This window comes from Rhea americana, unplaced genomic scaffold (genome assembly GCF_003343005.1).
Source record: "Rhea americana isolate MKP2758 unplaced genomic scaffold, rheAme1 scaffold_254, whole genome shotgun sequence".
Classification (NCBI taxonomy): domain Eukaryota; kingdom Metazoa; phylum Chordata; class Aves; order Rheiformes; family Rheidae; genus Rhea; species Rhea americana.
In genome coordinates, this window is record NW_028186373.1 from 108,155 (window position 1) to 124,465 (window position 16,311).

General features: G+C 38.0%; 1 long non-coding RNA gene across 2 annotated transcripts in view; it reads left to right on the forward strand.

Moving 5' to 3' along the window:
* The window catches only part of LOC146594626 (uncharacterized), a 20,525-nt gene that overhangs the window by 875 nt on the left and 3,339 nt on the right, over positions 1–16,311 (forward strand). Inside the window, exons 1-3 of one of the 2 annotated variants that reach the window (XR_014896127.1) lie at positions 491–559; positions 837–935; positions 14,350–14,452. This is a non-coding gene — a long non-coding RNA (uncharacterized LOC146594626). Of the gene's footprint in view, positions 1–490; positions 560–836; positions 936–14,349; positions 14,453–16,311 lie in introns of those variants that run through there. The other variant, XR_014896128.1, reaches the window with a different exon arrangement.

A 16,311-nucleotide genomic window follows, 5' to 3' on the forward strand; every position in this document is an offset into this window, starting at 1 on the left:
CAGCTCCGCGCAGCCATCGGGAAGCAAGAGCTTGGGCGCGGTAACCTCCCCACTCCGCCCCGCCCGTGCTGCCCGGCCGGGAAACCCCGGCGCCGCTCGGCTCGGCTCGGCGCCGCTCCGCCCCGCCGCCAGCCCCCCGGCACGGCACGGCACGGCACCGCCCCGCCCTGCCCCCATCGCACCTCCGGGTGGCGGCAGGCCTGGGCGCCGCTGCCTTCCTTGGAGCCCGCGCTGCCTCGACGGTGACCCGGCAGTACGGGCGGGAGCGCCGGGGATGCGGTGCCGAGCGGGCCGCTCCCCCCCCCCTCGCCACACACATACGCGCACACACACCAACAGGAAGGCAACACCCTTCCAGCCGGGCGGGGCGGGTGAAGCAAGCGTTCACGCGGCAGGAGGGGGGCGCGAGCAACTGTCCGTCTTCCTCTTCCCGCCCATTTTGTCGTGGCTCGTCGCCGCGGACGGGTGCTTCCTCCCGCCGAGTGCCGACAAAGGGCGAGGGCCTGGCGGTTTCGCTTTCTGCCCGGCTGCGGCCTCCTCGGCCGCGGTGCCTCCGCGGGTAGGCACGAAACCTGGCGTGGGCAGGTGTGCAACAAAAAATGCAACAAAAAAAGAGAAAAGAGACACCTCAGAGACAATTCTGTGGGCTTACAAATTGCTCGGGGGGGGGGTTAAGTCTCATCTATAGGGATATTTTCATTGCCAAAGTGTCCAGGGTCCTGTTTCAAAATTCTACTTACTGGATAAGCACCCACCCCTGGTCTGGAAAGAATTGAGCATTGGATTTAGAAACTCGAACAAAAAATAAGAGAACAAACTATATTTTTTTTTAACAGACTGGACCTCAAGTAAGCCAGGCAGGGTAGGTGTTATGAAGACAGAATTGTTTCACATCAACATTCACAGACTAAAGCTTCATTACTTAATGATATAAAGTAAGTAGATAGTAATACACCATTTTCCTCTTACCAACRGGCCTAAATGTTGTTTTTCTATCTTATACCTTGTTAACTCAAATGATAAGAACCTTTCTTTACTAAGTATGCTTACTGSCAGAACAAATAGCTACAGAAAGGGGGAAAAAGAAAAAACAAATCATAGCACGTTATTGGAGAGAATACTTAAAAATTTTGCCTGAAAATAATATGGTCTAATAACATAAAAAAGCTACAGACAAACATTATTTCCAAAAGCTTGCGAACTAGTCCTACAACAGCCACTTGCTACTCCAGGATTTAAATAACCAGTTACTCGCCATCATGCGTTCTGGGAGGGTAGCTGTGATTACCTGCAGTTAGGGAAAAAATAAGTTTGTCAATTAGACAAAGTGGGAGGGCTAATTTAAGTGATTTAGCTTGTCTGTTATGAATAACTCTTAGATGCTTCTGTGATTAAGCCTTTGTTATATAATAATGAGGTATTTGTTTTTAAATGTTTATTTATAAATTTATAGATTTATAAATAACAAGAAATTTGCTGGAATTAGAATCAAGGATTCTTTAATTATAGTCCTAACTTCCTTCTATTTTGTTCACCAAGGGGCAATAAATTGTGCTCCACTGCTGCGGATAAATATGCAGAACGATCCAATTAAAATCAATGGAATGACTTGCAGGCAGGTTAGGAATGTATTCAAATGTTCTTGAGATTGGGGCTAGATCTTGCATTCCTATCTATAACCTATTGGTTAAATATAAGTGCTTCAGAAACACTGCAACCAGTTTATTAGATATTTACAAAGTATTCTAGACATTTCAAAGCAGTTAGTGCAATATTTAAGTCAGAAAGTCTAAGGTTAGGGAGATCTGTAGTAGGTCAGCTGTATGTTATTTTTTAGTTAGAGATCAATTTTATGTAAAGATTGTATCCAGAAAAGAGATTAAAATGCCATTTGGGTGCACCAACAGTGGTCTGGAATAAAATACTGAGCACTTATTACTTCAGTGAAAAAAAAAGGGTACGATAAATAAAAGATAAAAGAAGTACCCTGTTTTGCTAAGGAAAATCCATAAGGCTTCATAAGACTTTCATTTTCATTTTAATCTTAAATTTTTGTAAGTGCATGCAGATACATACAGAACTGTCCTAGATTATAGTATTTAGCACAAGAGTGTGCAGTAATCATCAGAAATAAGCGGAAATAAGGCAACAATTCAAGCCTACATTTTCTTCTGGTGTGTTAATGCACATAGTCTAATTTAACAATAGTTATAAACTCTGTTTTTAATTAAGCAATTAAGAAATTGCTATTACGTATACTTTAAAAATACGCTATATTTGTGTTTTATTGAATCTTCGTCAGTATTTTTCCCATTTCTTAGAAAGTGATTCATTTTCTGCATACAAATAGCATTGTTATAGCATTGGAATTATTGAAAATTACATATTGTTATTTGAATAAATGTACTATATGATTTTTATGATAACTCAAGTTGTTCCTGGACTCGTAAAGAATAACTGTCACCAACAGGAATAAGTGTTGCTTTTTRGAGAAAGGGAGAATAGCACTTCTCAAAATTGCACAGCTCCACAGATACTTCTATACTACTTTTAGAAGTAGTAAATAATTCTGTATTGCCTGCATTTCTATTTGTGTCTTCTACACCCGGATGGGTATTTCTAATGGACTTACCCAAAGTAATAATTCAAAAAAACACCTCATATTCCAGGATCACAACACCACCACTTCCCTTTCCAGTATACTTTGTCTTTCTGCATATGCTATGACTTCTAGCGGGCAGCATTCTATTAAACCTGCTGAGATTTATAGAAATGTTCCCTTGGTTTTGATGTGCTTTGAAATTATCACTCCATTTGGTCCTTAAAACAATACAGTTCTTTCTTCTAAATTTCCATCAAAATTAAATGACTCTTATGCAGTGTTTCCATTCAGCTATGCTTCAGGCCCAAGTCTTCTCAGAAGATAGGGAACTTTCTTTTTTCTTAACTGAACTGGAACTGCGTGCAGTTCTTTAACCATAGAATGAAAATTATTGCTGCTGGTTTATAAGGAAGGATCCAGGTAGCAGAATATCACGATCATTTAATAAAAAAAGGAAAGAAAGACATACCTACGTAATAAAAATAATCACTGAGGCCAGGCAGAGGAAGAAGTCACTCCGTCTGCTTAGTTACATTATGAAATCACAGTTTCTTTCAGTCTGCTTATACTACAGAACAAGAATTATTTTGAATGAGTTCTGAGAACATAAAACATAAAATTAGTAAAATTGTTTTACTCAGAAGAGAATATAGTTGGGAACATTTTAAGGTAGGAAGAACTAGTTTTGCAAGCATTAGTGTAATTTAGGACAAGAAGGGCAGGGAGTTCCATACACCTGAGTTTCCTAACGATGCAGTCTTGCAGGATGATATTGAACTTGTTACTTAGGGTGTTGATTAGATTGGTTCATCTACAAAATGAGTTTGTGAACTGTTAATTCAGAATTGTTGAAGGACTTTTTAAATCACTCTAAAATCCCTTGAAAAAAGTCTATTATTGTTTCTTTAAAAGTAGAATAGTGTTGTGAAAGAAGTGGAAAAAGGAACAGAATTTGGCCAAGAGCATCTCTCAAAAATGTGAGGTATAAAGAAGGTATTCATTAAGGTAAGAATATGGGATGTGTAAAGGCAATTGAAGGCCTACAGTATTCCTGTAGATTTCATTCTACTGCATCAATGTGTGTATAAGTTATTGTGAATATATAATAAGCATATATATTACTTCATTTGTATGGCTCATTCTTGACTGAGGCAGAATAAGCTACATGGGAACAGTATACGCTGACCTATATGTGTCCTAAAGGGCATTATACATATAGTTTATAAATATAATGAAGTATCTTTACTTCCAAGGGAAACCCTTACTCAGTTCCTATTGCGTTGTGGCCCATTTCAAATCAATGGTAGAAGCAGCTTGTTCTTCAGAAAATAATAAATTCCTGCCTAGTTCCTGAGTGAACTTTCTCATTTTTTGGTTGTATTTATACAAACCCATTTGGAGAGACACAGAAGAATAGTATTTTTGATGCTTTTTTCCTATAATCACAATTTATCAGAATTATCCATGTGCTCATGATTGTATGAGATCTTGCTCTGTTTTTCCTTCATATTCAAGTGTGTAGTATTAGTCTACATCTTCTTCTGTACCTTTAAACTTAGCAAACCAGCACTTTGCTTCTTGAAAGTGGTTTGTTGTTGGAGCTTGTCAAAGAGGTTTTAGAGCTACCCTACCTGGGCCAATGGATATTCTTTTAACATGATGAAATCCCTTAGTGACATGAAACCAATATAGATGGATTCGTGGGGAATGGACTTAGTCCTGTTGGTAGCATAGTTAGTGATGGTAACAAGCAAGTAAATGACAGAATGTTTTCCTGTATAGACCCCTATCCTGCAGCTCTGATAGTAACAAATGGCATTGTTACCATAATCTTAACGATCATACTCTATAGGGTGTATATGTACACATATATATAAATAAATTTACACACACATACATACACACAATAAAATACAACCTTATATGTCTTCCTCTAAAATAATATTTTCAGTGCCATTTCAGTTGTATGAATTTGTATTAAGCAGCTGAGTAAAGCTTAATGCCTAATATTTTCCCCTTTAAGGGGACTTTCCTCATGGGGACCATTGTCTCACTGAACAACTGTTAGAAAAACAACTGGTACCTTGGAGATTTTGAGAATTTAGAATCCACATTGAGAATTCAGCCTACTAAAATTTCCATAATGTCTCATGCATCAGACCTGCGGTGAAGTTTGCCTGTGAGAAATACCTCCAAATACAAAACAGGATTTACTTATCTCGTTACATGTCAGATTCCTATAGAACATTCTTTCATCCTTGGTAGAATAGTTTCAAGTGGTCACAGATGTCATATGGAAGCAGCTACCAAACATGTTGGAATTACTAATGAGGGTGCTTTTCCCTCAAAGAGCTATGTCTTCATTGCCGCAGTTGCAGTATAGCTTCAATGTTGCTGGAGATTCTAGAATCCAGAAAACAAAAACTACATTCATAAATGTAGTCAAGTAGGGGAACTTTTACCACTGTCCTTGGAGAATCCATGCTTAGTCAAATAAAGCCTATTTATGATTCCAGAAAGGCATAAGGTATGCTTGCAAAATTCAGTAGTCATTTATTTAATTGTAGTAAGTAATAAAATGAGTAGGTTCAATAATAGTTACATCCTGTACTTCAAAAGTGAGCATTTATTTGGGAAAGTGCACTGAGACTGAGAAAAATACGGTCATGAAAGAGAGTCTGAAATCAGTAGACTTCCATCATTCACATGAAGCAAAATTGGCAGCTGAATTCACCCCAACCACTCTGTTCTTGCAGCAGAGGATAATTCAATGAAGAACAAAAAATATATGCTAACCTGACATTTAAGAAGTAATTCCAGAAAAATCTTGTGTGAATGTTACATAATGTGTATAGGGGTTCTTCATAGACTACATGACAATATCATCTGGTAGGCTATTGTTCAAATTGCCTTAACAGCTTTAGGGGCTGAAGATTAAAATCATTAAACGATATGGCAGGGCATAAAGTTATGAGAGGACCAATAAGAATCATTAGGCATCAGGTTCCATATGGGTTTAGGAATGTGTACTCCCTGTTGTGCCTATCTTGAATGGGAAAGCATTGCACGGTAAACATAAAAGAGAAAATTGTTTTTAAGAGTACATTAAACTACAACCTGAGCAGGCTAAATGATGCAGTGATTCTGAGAAAGACTTGCATATTGGATTTCCTCACTCATGGGTGCAGAAAGATTTAGAGTGAGGAATTCATGATGATCATGGGAGGAGCAGAAGGGACAAAGTTTCTTTACAGATTTGAGTTCCAAAAAAAGCTAAAGGAATTGAAGTGTTAGCATTCAGGACTCATATCTACCTTTTTCTTCAGTTGCTTCTAGGAAAGAATTGCAAAAAATGGCTACATCTTCTATCTCTAAGAATTCATATTCTTTGAACACAAAGATGAGTCTTCTCATTTTCAAAAAGAGAACTTTCCAGTGACCTCTGTGATTCTGTCACAGTAGACATCCCAAGTGGGATGTCACTTGTAAGGATCTTGAAAAATCCTGATTCTGTAAAGCCCTTTCTTATGAGCACCTGCTGGGAAAAAAAAAAAAAAAAAAAAAAAAAAAAGATGTGCTTATAAAATTCAAGTTTCCATGCAACAAAATAAAACATATATATATTGAAGCTTCTCTTAAGCCACTACCCACAGGATCTGACAGAAACATTAGAGTGATTATTAAAGGCTAAAAACTCTTGGCTATTCTAAGGGTTCAGGGAGATTTAAAGTTCATACAATGAACACATATGATATGCAGGAGTTTTGCCCCTAGCTTAACAGAACTAGAATTTCACTATACATGCTTGATTTCTTAAGATGCTAATAAAATTCCAATCTATGAGTCTGTAGTGCCAAAAGCATGTACTGTCATGGAAAGAAAGGTGAACATGTATTCCAGCCCTACTTCCCAAGAGCTGGGCAACTTCAGTTACTTTGTGCTGGATAAAAGCGCTGATATTTATAAAAATTTATAAAAAGGTAACATAATTTTCTTCTCTCATCCCACCTTTTCTCCAATATCCACAGATTGGCCTAATTCTGTTTTGAAAACTATAAAATGTGTTTTTGTTTTTTAAATGCTAACTTATATTCCTAGAGAGTAACTCCCATTGACAACACTGGAAATAAGATAAGGGTCATATTGTTTTGATGGAGAGAATATGGACCTTTCTATACTATGCATTTTAAATGTTATGTCTTACCATCTTCTTGGTGCCAACTATTGTTTATGAAAATTATCATTTTCTTGAAAGGAAATAGAACTTCAATTTTTTTCTTATACATGCTTCCTCTATTTCTATAACTCTTTGGCTCTCTTCACGAGTGTCAGTACATGATTTGCTGTCTTAGTTGGTTATCTTGTTTAGAGATAATCCCATTTAGAGTTTATCCTGCCTGCAGAATAGTCTTGTTAATAGCTTTCCCATATAGCACAGGAGAAATGAGTTACGGTTTGTTAGGGAAGACTGGCTGTGGGCTTGAAATTCAAGAGTGAGACTCTCTGATATTCTGAGTTTTATTCTTGTCTAGTTGTGGAGTTTGACTTTGAATAAAATATTTGTTCCTCTGCTTTGTGTGTGCCAATTGGGAATGGACATAGTAATATACAATGGTATTGCAAAGTTTAATCCAGTAACGCTTCCAAAATCCTTTGAGGTTCTTGGGTTGAAAGAGACTTGGAAATTGGACCTATTGCTGCTTCTATTACAGCTTTTCTCAGCTCTGGAAATACTATTCAAACCCTGTGGTATGGGATGAAGAAAGTTACAATCCTTCTGCTCTGTTTGGGGGGATTTGCATATTGGGATGTGTGTGTTTTAGCCTGTAGGAAATTTGTCTCATGGGGAGATTTAACATTGTAGTAAATAACTAGCAAGTAAAATTATGTTTTAATGCAAAGAGAATTTAATGTAATGCAAAAATTAGGCCGCTACGTGTAGATTTTTGTTTAATTGAACAAAAAATAGTTATTGAAAAGAATAATTTTTATAGAAAATATTTTGACGTATCCTAAAACACAAATAGATTCGAACTAAGAATTTCTAAAAGGTCAAGGAATACATTCAGAAAAACATAATAAAACTAACACAATGCCCTCTCCCAGTTTTCCAAAGGTAATAGGCATAGGCCTCCATGAACAAAGAAAAAACTAAGAAGGAAACAAGCAATGTAATTAGTTACTTATTTCTCCAAAAGCCTTTACCTTTCAATTAACTGAACAAACTAGTCTCAGATTTGATAATAGAGTCTCTTCTTAGATGATTATTGTATGCTGAGCTTTGATGCTTCATTAAAGACATTTGTACTTGAGAAGTGTAACAGCTGGAAAGCAGGTTTTATGTTACACTATAAGTAATAGATTGACAAATCTCTTACTTAAGCTCAGCAACAGAACTATAATATTGCCTGTGTGTGTTTAGGGTGAGTTATGCTGTTACATTACTGCTGTGTATCATGCTAATCCAATGAAACATAAAGACCATTGTGTCTTTTGTGACTTCTACTACAGTGGTACCAGTAGGAATTTGCACTGGTAATATAACAGCAGCAGAACGATCTAGACAATTGTTGATGTGTCCTGTTCTGAGGTTATGGATCCAAACCTGCAAGTAAGTAAAATTCCAGCTAATTTCAGTGAGTCCTGAAAGGCTTAGGACTTACTCAAAAAGGTTCAGCATCTGAGTCACTGACACATCCATATGCTGTTCATCTCTTAATAAAAAAGTACAAAATAATTCTGTAGTCCTGTGTATTACAGGCTACCATCAAAATGTAGCTAAAGCTATTTGAGCGTGCAAGTAATTTTAAAAGAACATTTGAGAGAAAAAAAAGCAATTCCTGTGAATAACACATTATAGTATTAAAATTTTTAAAAGTGAATGTACTTACTGTTTAAGATGATAGTTTACTTTTTGCATATCATTTATATTCACACTAGTCAATTTCACAGATGAAACGATTTTTTGCATCATCCGTTCTATATTGGGGCTTAAATCCTCATAGGAGYAAGATGTAATGGAAATAAAGATGAATGACATTTTCAGTACTTTTAGTAAAACCTTCCTCCACTGCCAAAATTAATGTTGAGGTCTAAGCTAAGAGCACTATGTGGTTTACTAATATGCACTAGTCAGTAGATATATATCTAGACACAGCATCACCTTTTAACATTTGATATTGACTGTACTGCTATTTATTATTTATTAAGCTCTGTTAGTGTGAGCATTCATAGTGCGCTTGAACCTCAAATATTCTTTTTTCTTGTACATGTGCATGTGTAGATGGGTGATGTGGTAAGGATTTTAAAAACTCACTGTCTCCTGATGCGAACAATGGCATTTGGCACTGAGGTGACTTCCCTTTTTATGACTGTGAAAATTCAGTATAAAGCTTTCGGATGTTGACTTTCTGCCAGGCTTGTGTTAGGCAGCATGTTAGTAACTGTCAGTGTGGTTCCAGGATAGTATTCTGCCTCATCTGTGTGTATTGCAATAGTTTATTTTCATTACCACACTTCCTCAACCTATGCTAGAGCTAAAATCAGATCCATGTGCTCACTTGTGCCAGCATATATACAGCAGTCAGGGAAGCGAGGGGAGGTCTTAGGTACAGCTAGATTAAATCTGAAAGTGCTAAAAGAGCTGTAGCTGTCTTTCAGTCTTTAGCTAGCCAGTATAGTCTGCACTTTGGATCACATGGTGAGGGAGTAGCTGTTCAGGCTTCTCTCCCCCTGTTCACATTGCTGCTGTGCTGATCTCTGTTCTAGTTACGCTGGTGAAAGGCTCTGAAGTAGGAGCTGCTACTGTTTTTTTAACCAGTATAGCATGTTCTGTTCTGGGGATRTGGTGATGGAATAAACTATGCTCGATACAGCTTACTCATATCCACTCTGCAAATATAGCATGCTGGTTTTGTTATACCAATAGAGTATTGTAGGGATTGTCTACACCATGTGGTGGAGCACAAGTAACATAGCTACACATCCCGGAGATACTTCATCAAGCAAATGCCAGAACAGAAAGCAGAGTAAGCTACATCAGTGTCATGCCACAGTTCGAGCTAGCCCTGGTGTACAATGCTTCACTGCCATGACTATATTGCTTATGACTTTGGCAATCGATCATTTTTGTTTGTATATGTATATCGCACAAGGTAGTATGGCCAGTATTTGCAAACTTAGCTCAGAGATCWTTAATGTTGTATGATCACACTCATTCCACATTGTTATTCTCCTAGAATATTTACATGCTCCTAGAATACTCCTTCAGAGTATGTATCCTAGAGTACCCGTTTTTTGTACCTGTTTCAGTCTGAGGCTCAAACTGGACTTTCCTGGCTCTCAGACTAGAGCCTAGCAAGCTGTTTTTAAAGGACACTGCAGTCTGGATAAAATCTAGGAATTAAAATTAGCGCGATTAAAAATAGTGAGCATTTAGGCATTGACTTAATCCAGGCCTGATTTGCCATATTTTTCTGTATTTTGCAATTGCAGCAAATTTATATTATGGCAGTATTACCACTGACACCAATAAGACTTTTGCTAAGTCCACTGTAGAAATGGGATTGAAAGGCAATAATGGTCATCTATATCTCCCATTTTGATCATATTTTTACTTAGCGACTAAGTCCAGCTTTGTATATGGTTACAACAATACAACTCCACAGTTCAAGATATTTTGGGGATTAAGTCTGAAGACAAATTAAGATTTGTCTTCTGTGCTGCCTATCTTGAACACTTCAGCTGCACGTTTTGGCTGTAAATGTAAACAGTTCTACAGTTACAAGTTTTCACTCAGCATAGGCGAGGCTTAAATACATTTCCTGCTGCTCTGCATATAACGGGGTGGAGGAGGGAAATCTTCTGGAAAGGAAGCTGAACTTCCTATGCCAGATTTTTTATACTGGAGCCTTCCCTGAATTCAAGACAATGCACTAAAAGCTTAAGATATGAATCACCAGAACTGCAGACATGCTGGAATTGATTGCCTGCCAGAAAGACCCTTCTGCATTCACAACTGTGATTAGGGATTCATGTGTTTTTGTAAAATCGTAACAGACCAATGTGACTCATTTTTGGACTTAGCAGTTGCCTCCTCCTTCACCCACCCCATCTCCAAAGTGAAAAGAGACTCCTTCTTTGTAGTTTTATTTCTCTGAATGTTGTTCCTGATTTGTGAAGTGACTAATTTGGACATTTGCATTAATCGTGAGTACACAGGTAAATGACCACAAGCTGAGCTGTGACAGAAACAAGAACCAAATGGCCTGCTTACAGTACCAGGTCTAAGAAGATAAACAAGAGAGAGAAAAAATAGAATGATTGTGGGGAATAGAAAATAGTTAGATACATGTACACACTTTCAGTTTTATCTTTTATAATTATAAATGAATGAAAAAAGCACCAAATTAAACCCACAGCTTCTCAAACTATCCTTAGCCCGATTTTTTCCTATTATTTGTTTAATTATGTTAGCATTTTTTTCCTAGCACCTAGGTCCCTGATTAAAGCTTAGAGATTTGGACATATAAGTTTTATATCTAAAATAGAGCACATGTAAGGAAAATGAAAAGGAAGGAATTAGTAAAAAAATTTCTGTATTTTTTGTATCATAGCATGCACTGCACAGTATCACAAGGGCTAATATCTTCTGTCAATAGCTAATCATTTTGATGGGATCTTGTGGGAAAAAGGGAGCCTCTGATAAAATGTGGTTTTATTGGTGGTGAGAATGAGAGAAACTAGAGAAAAGAAAGATCTTTTCCTTTTCTGGGTTGGAACAGCATTACTCCGTATGTTTTTGGTTTTGTAGGGGATTGTTTGTTTGTTTAATCCAGGCAGTTTCCTCTGCTTCTGAAACATGATCTTCCACAGGAGGTATTTATATAGCATCTCCCACCCAAAAGCACTATGCAAAGCAGTAGGTGGATTGCATTTATTTTTCCTGTTTTCAGGCAGCTCATCCATTTCTGATGAAACAGCTCAGGTAGCTCATCTTCTTTCTCCCTTCTACTCTTTGTCTGATTTCTTCTTGCCAGTTTTCTCATCAGAGTGACAAAAGTGCACACATAGCTGGTCTCTAATCACAAGCCTGTTTTGAACTCTCACTGTATGAGATGATGCAATGTCAGTCTAAGCAGTGCAATAAAAAACCATTGCATAGGTAGCATCAACAAAGCATACAGCCTGCCAGCACGGTATGAGAAGGTAAACAGGATGATTAGGTATCCAGCTCATGTGACATTTCCCATGGGCTGTTTTATGCAGCTGTTTATTCTAGACCTACATTCAGTAGAAATATATTAAATACCATACTTAAATTAGACCTGTACGTTTTAGCATACTCTGAGTAATAGCATTGTATTATACGTTCAACATCAACAAAGAATTGTGTCCAGAGGAATAGTGAGAAAATAAAATGGTAATGGTTCACACAAATCTTCTAGAATATTTGGGGTTTTAGATTAGATAGGTAGATCAGTCTGGTTTTCAGACTGCAGTAGGACCAAAGGGTCTTAACAGAAGTCAGAACATCACACTGATGGATTGCAGGACTGCATCATATAGCTGCAGGGCAGCTAATCTACACACATTCACACCATCCAGTTTGGTGCTATAAATCACATCCCGTAAGAACCCTTTTCTCCCCACTGACTTTATAAAGCACTGTGACTTCTAGCTGCAGGCCTGTAGACATCTAGTGTACATGTAATTCAACTAAGATGACAGGTGGAATTCCTGAACAGTTTAGGATCTAGACAAGTTAGACAAAAAATGAGATTAAATATTTTGATGATTAAAGGAACATCTGTCGTATGAGCAAGCTAGGATTCGTGAAGAGAAGGCTCAGGGTGATCTTACTAATGGATACAAATATTTGAGGGGAGGGAGAAAAAGAGAGAGAGAGAGAGTTCAGTGGCATCCAATGACAGGATGAGGCAATGGGCATAAATTGAAACACACAAAATTCCGCTTAAACATTAAGAAAACTGTTTTTACTGTGAGATTGCTTGGAGAACTTGCGTGTTTTCCATCTTTTGAGATATTAAAAGCCCAACTGGACAAGGCTGTGAGCAACCTGCTCTAGTTGGCTTTAGTTCGAGCAGGTGAGTTGGACTAGGTGGCCTCCAGAGGTCCCTTCCGATTTCAGCTATTTGTGATTCTATAATTTTTTTCTCTGTTTTACCAATGAAAAATTGAGGCAAAGGCATTGAAAGTGAGATGTGTATAAATGTCTAGGATACCTGCAGTAGAGCTGGAATCTGTCACATTCCAGGATGTTTCTTAATTAAGATAGTCCTTCCAATTAACACAATTCTTCTTGAATGTTACAGTGAAAATAACAGGTGGGTTTGTTTGGTTGATCRGTTTTTAACTTCCTGTAGTTCATACTAGCCAAGTCAGCTGAATTTCAGGAGTAAGACTGACTTCAAATAAAAAGAAAGGGAATTATTAGTTTTGAGTTCTGTGAGTAGGGAAAGTGAAATGGTATATAGATAAAAGGCARTCTCTTTGCTCTTTCTAGTTTTCATTAAAAAAAAAAAAAAAGTCTATTTAGTTGGAACCAGTGTTTGCTCTCTGTGGCTGATGGGGGTCTGGAGTAATGCCACTGAATTCTAAATCCCAAATAACTTTGGGGTCATAGTTTTACATAAAGAGATAGGACATTGGAACCCAGCCCACTGCATGCACTATTGCCAAGTTCATTTCTTCCTTGACACTGTAGATCCACTTGGTCAAATTTGTTTGCCTTACATTCTTTGAGAGAATAAGCCCAAGAGGATAACTTGTATCACTTAAGACAAGCAGGATTTGACCAATTGACCTGTACAGCACCTTAAATTGAGGACAACTCTGTAGCAGAGCATGGCACTTTTTGCCAGTAAGAAAAATAACACAGGCTTGTTCTTTTTATTCAGGAGANTTCAGGAGAGGAAAAAAAAAAAAAAAAGGCTATTTGTGCGATTTTAAAGTAAGGAGGAAAAGTGGGTAGCTTTTCTTCCTCCAAGTAATCTCCTCTCACAAAATTTAACTGAGTTTGTAAGTGCTGCTTTCTGGCATCTAGTCAGACACTCCCTCTCCCCTTGCTGGACTGCTTCATTCCAAGACCAGGAAGTCCATGGTCCCGTAGCTAAAGCTAGGAACTGGAATTCAGTTGTCCTGGATTTTGTCTACACCAGTGACTTGATCTGTGGCTTTGGGTCAGTCACCATGCCTCTTTGAGGCAGATGTTTCTTCTCTGAAATACTATAATAATCACCTTCATTATTGATTTCAAAGGGAGAAGAATAATCACTAATTCATTAAGTATCTTCTAATATAGTTTTTGCTCTCTCCACCACAGTTTCTTTGTAGATATTCCTGTCTTTTCTGTTTGTCATCCTCCTCTGATACAGAGCACAAATCCAGTAATAGCTGAAGGCAGGTTCAATCAACACACTCTTAATTACCATAACAGACCCACTCTGCTTGCTAAGTCTTGATGGCCTCACCAACCCTGTTAAGAGGGTTATGTCCTCTTTTTTCAGYCATTTGTTCTGAAAATTTAATCAGCTGTCACACAGAATACACATTCTCTCTCTCCCTCCCTCCCTCTCGTGCTTTTTGCATAATTGTGACTGAGCTGTGCTTTAAATAGATTTTTAGCTCTTCTTCTGTTGGTCCTGGCTTAACAATCTCTTCAAAGGCAGGATGTTTACCTTCCAAACACTGAAGGCATTTGATTGGCTGTTTTATCACTTACCTAGGCTGTGAAGTGTTGCTGAAGTGGGATGTAGAGTGAGGGAAAAACGTGACTGAAGAAATTCTGTTTCTTGCCTCAGAGACAGCAATGTTGAAGTACTTCTCAAGGTAAGGATTTAGGATAGACTGAGCTGCAATAGTTGGGCTTTCATGTAGGTCTCTCTAGGCTCACTAATGCCATCTTGTGGAATAAGGCAGGAAGAAACACAGTGGTGTATTTCATGGCCTGGTTAGCTACTCACACTGATACTGCCAGCTAATGCCTTTACAGCTAGTGCCAGCTTCCTCCCACCTGCTTCACAGAACAGTTATCTATACTTTTTCTCTGAAATCTAATAACTCCCTTTTGACAAGAGATGCAGCCACTTGGGAATTTGGTCAGGGTAAAGGACAGCGTTTCCTGCACCATGGAGCTGAGCAAAGCTTCTGGCTCAGCCTGATTTTATATGTTGTGGGAAGTAGGATAGAGGGACTTTTGACCTAGAGGTAAGATTATGGATTACAGAACAAAGGCTGAGTTTCATCAAGGGAGAAATGAACAAAGTTATACAAACAAAGTGCTTGTGCAAACTAACAGAGGTATAGTATTCTTTTTAGWGTTTACATCTGAGATGGAATCTTTGTTGGCTGTATGTAGTTTGAAATCCAGATCCCAATCAGAATTAGCCTGGAAAACTAGGAGTCATTCATTGGCTTGGAGGCAGTACTTAATAGTTTGACAAGAAGCCTCAAGATCAAGATCTGGAACCTGAGCTCTAGATCATTTGAAAGAGTCTTCCAAACTGTCTTGGATTCAGATAGCTGACCTGGAGGTAAAAGTTCCTCTGTCTAGTTATGAAAATCTCCTGAGCTAGCCAATCCTATGAATGTAAAGACATTTAATATATTCTGAGTATTAAGAAAACAAAAAACCCCAACAATTTCTGGATAAAATATATGTTGCAGATCTTTGCAGGAGGCTGGCTCAGGTTCAGTTTTTTTCCTCATATGCACATTTACTTATCTCACTTGCATCTTAAATAGAACCATAGGTGAGCCAGATTTATCCTCTTAATGGTTATGAAAATACCCTTTATTTGGAGGTAGCTTTGTTGTAAATAACATTTCAGACAACTGTGACACCGTTGAGCCGGTATTCCATTAAAACAAACAAAAAGAAAAAACAAAAACCCCACAGCAACACAAAAGACACTTCACCCCTCAACTCAGATTGATATCTGTTCCTCCTCTGAAATTTGTATCAATGCGGTGAGGAACTCCCAAGGAGCAACTTCAGCAAAATTCTTCAACCCAAACAGCCAGAATAAACATATTAGTGACTTTCAGTATCAAGCCATACTACTCACCTGACAATAATTTAATTAGGTTTGTTTTAAGTCAGTCTCTTTATTTAATGCTAGCCTTATAGGCTACTTCTTCTATCTACTTGTCATGTCGGTAGCCATTTGGGTAGTACTGACAGATTCTAGAAGGAGAGCAGGTACTGAAAGGAAGATAATCAGGCAGATGTGTTCATGAGAAGCTCTTCCAGCAGTTAAAGCTATGTTGGGTATAGCACTTTCCCAGTGTGTGAATTACAAAGGCTGTGCTTTGCTTACATTTCAAAGCGAGTTTCCTTTCCCTTTGTTTGAATTTCAGTTAAATATTGCCCAGGTGCTTTAGCAGATTAGGGAAGGAAAGGGAGAAGATACTGCAAAAACCTTGAACCAACTATTTATTCCTTACAGTACTCCACTGATTACCAACTTTAGAATAGATACCCTTAGTTGAAGGCCAAACAGCCAACTGAAAAATTAGGAGAGACTGAAATACAATCAAATTGAAACTTCTCTATTGAACCAAGATTTCTAGCTTAGTTGTTGTTAAGGTAACTTGAACTTTTTAAAGCAGCATGCTGTAGCTATCACATCTTAACTGTATCAATGCACTGTAAACATAAGCCATTCCCTTACCAGTTTTCAGAAAGT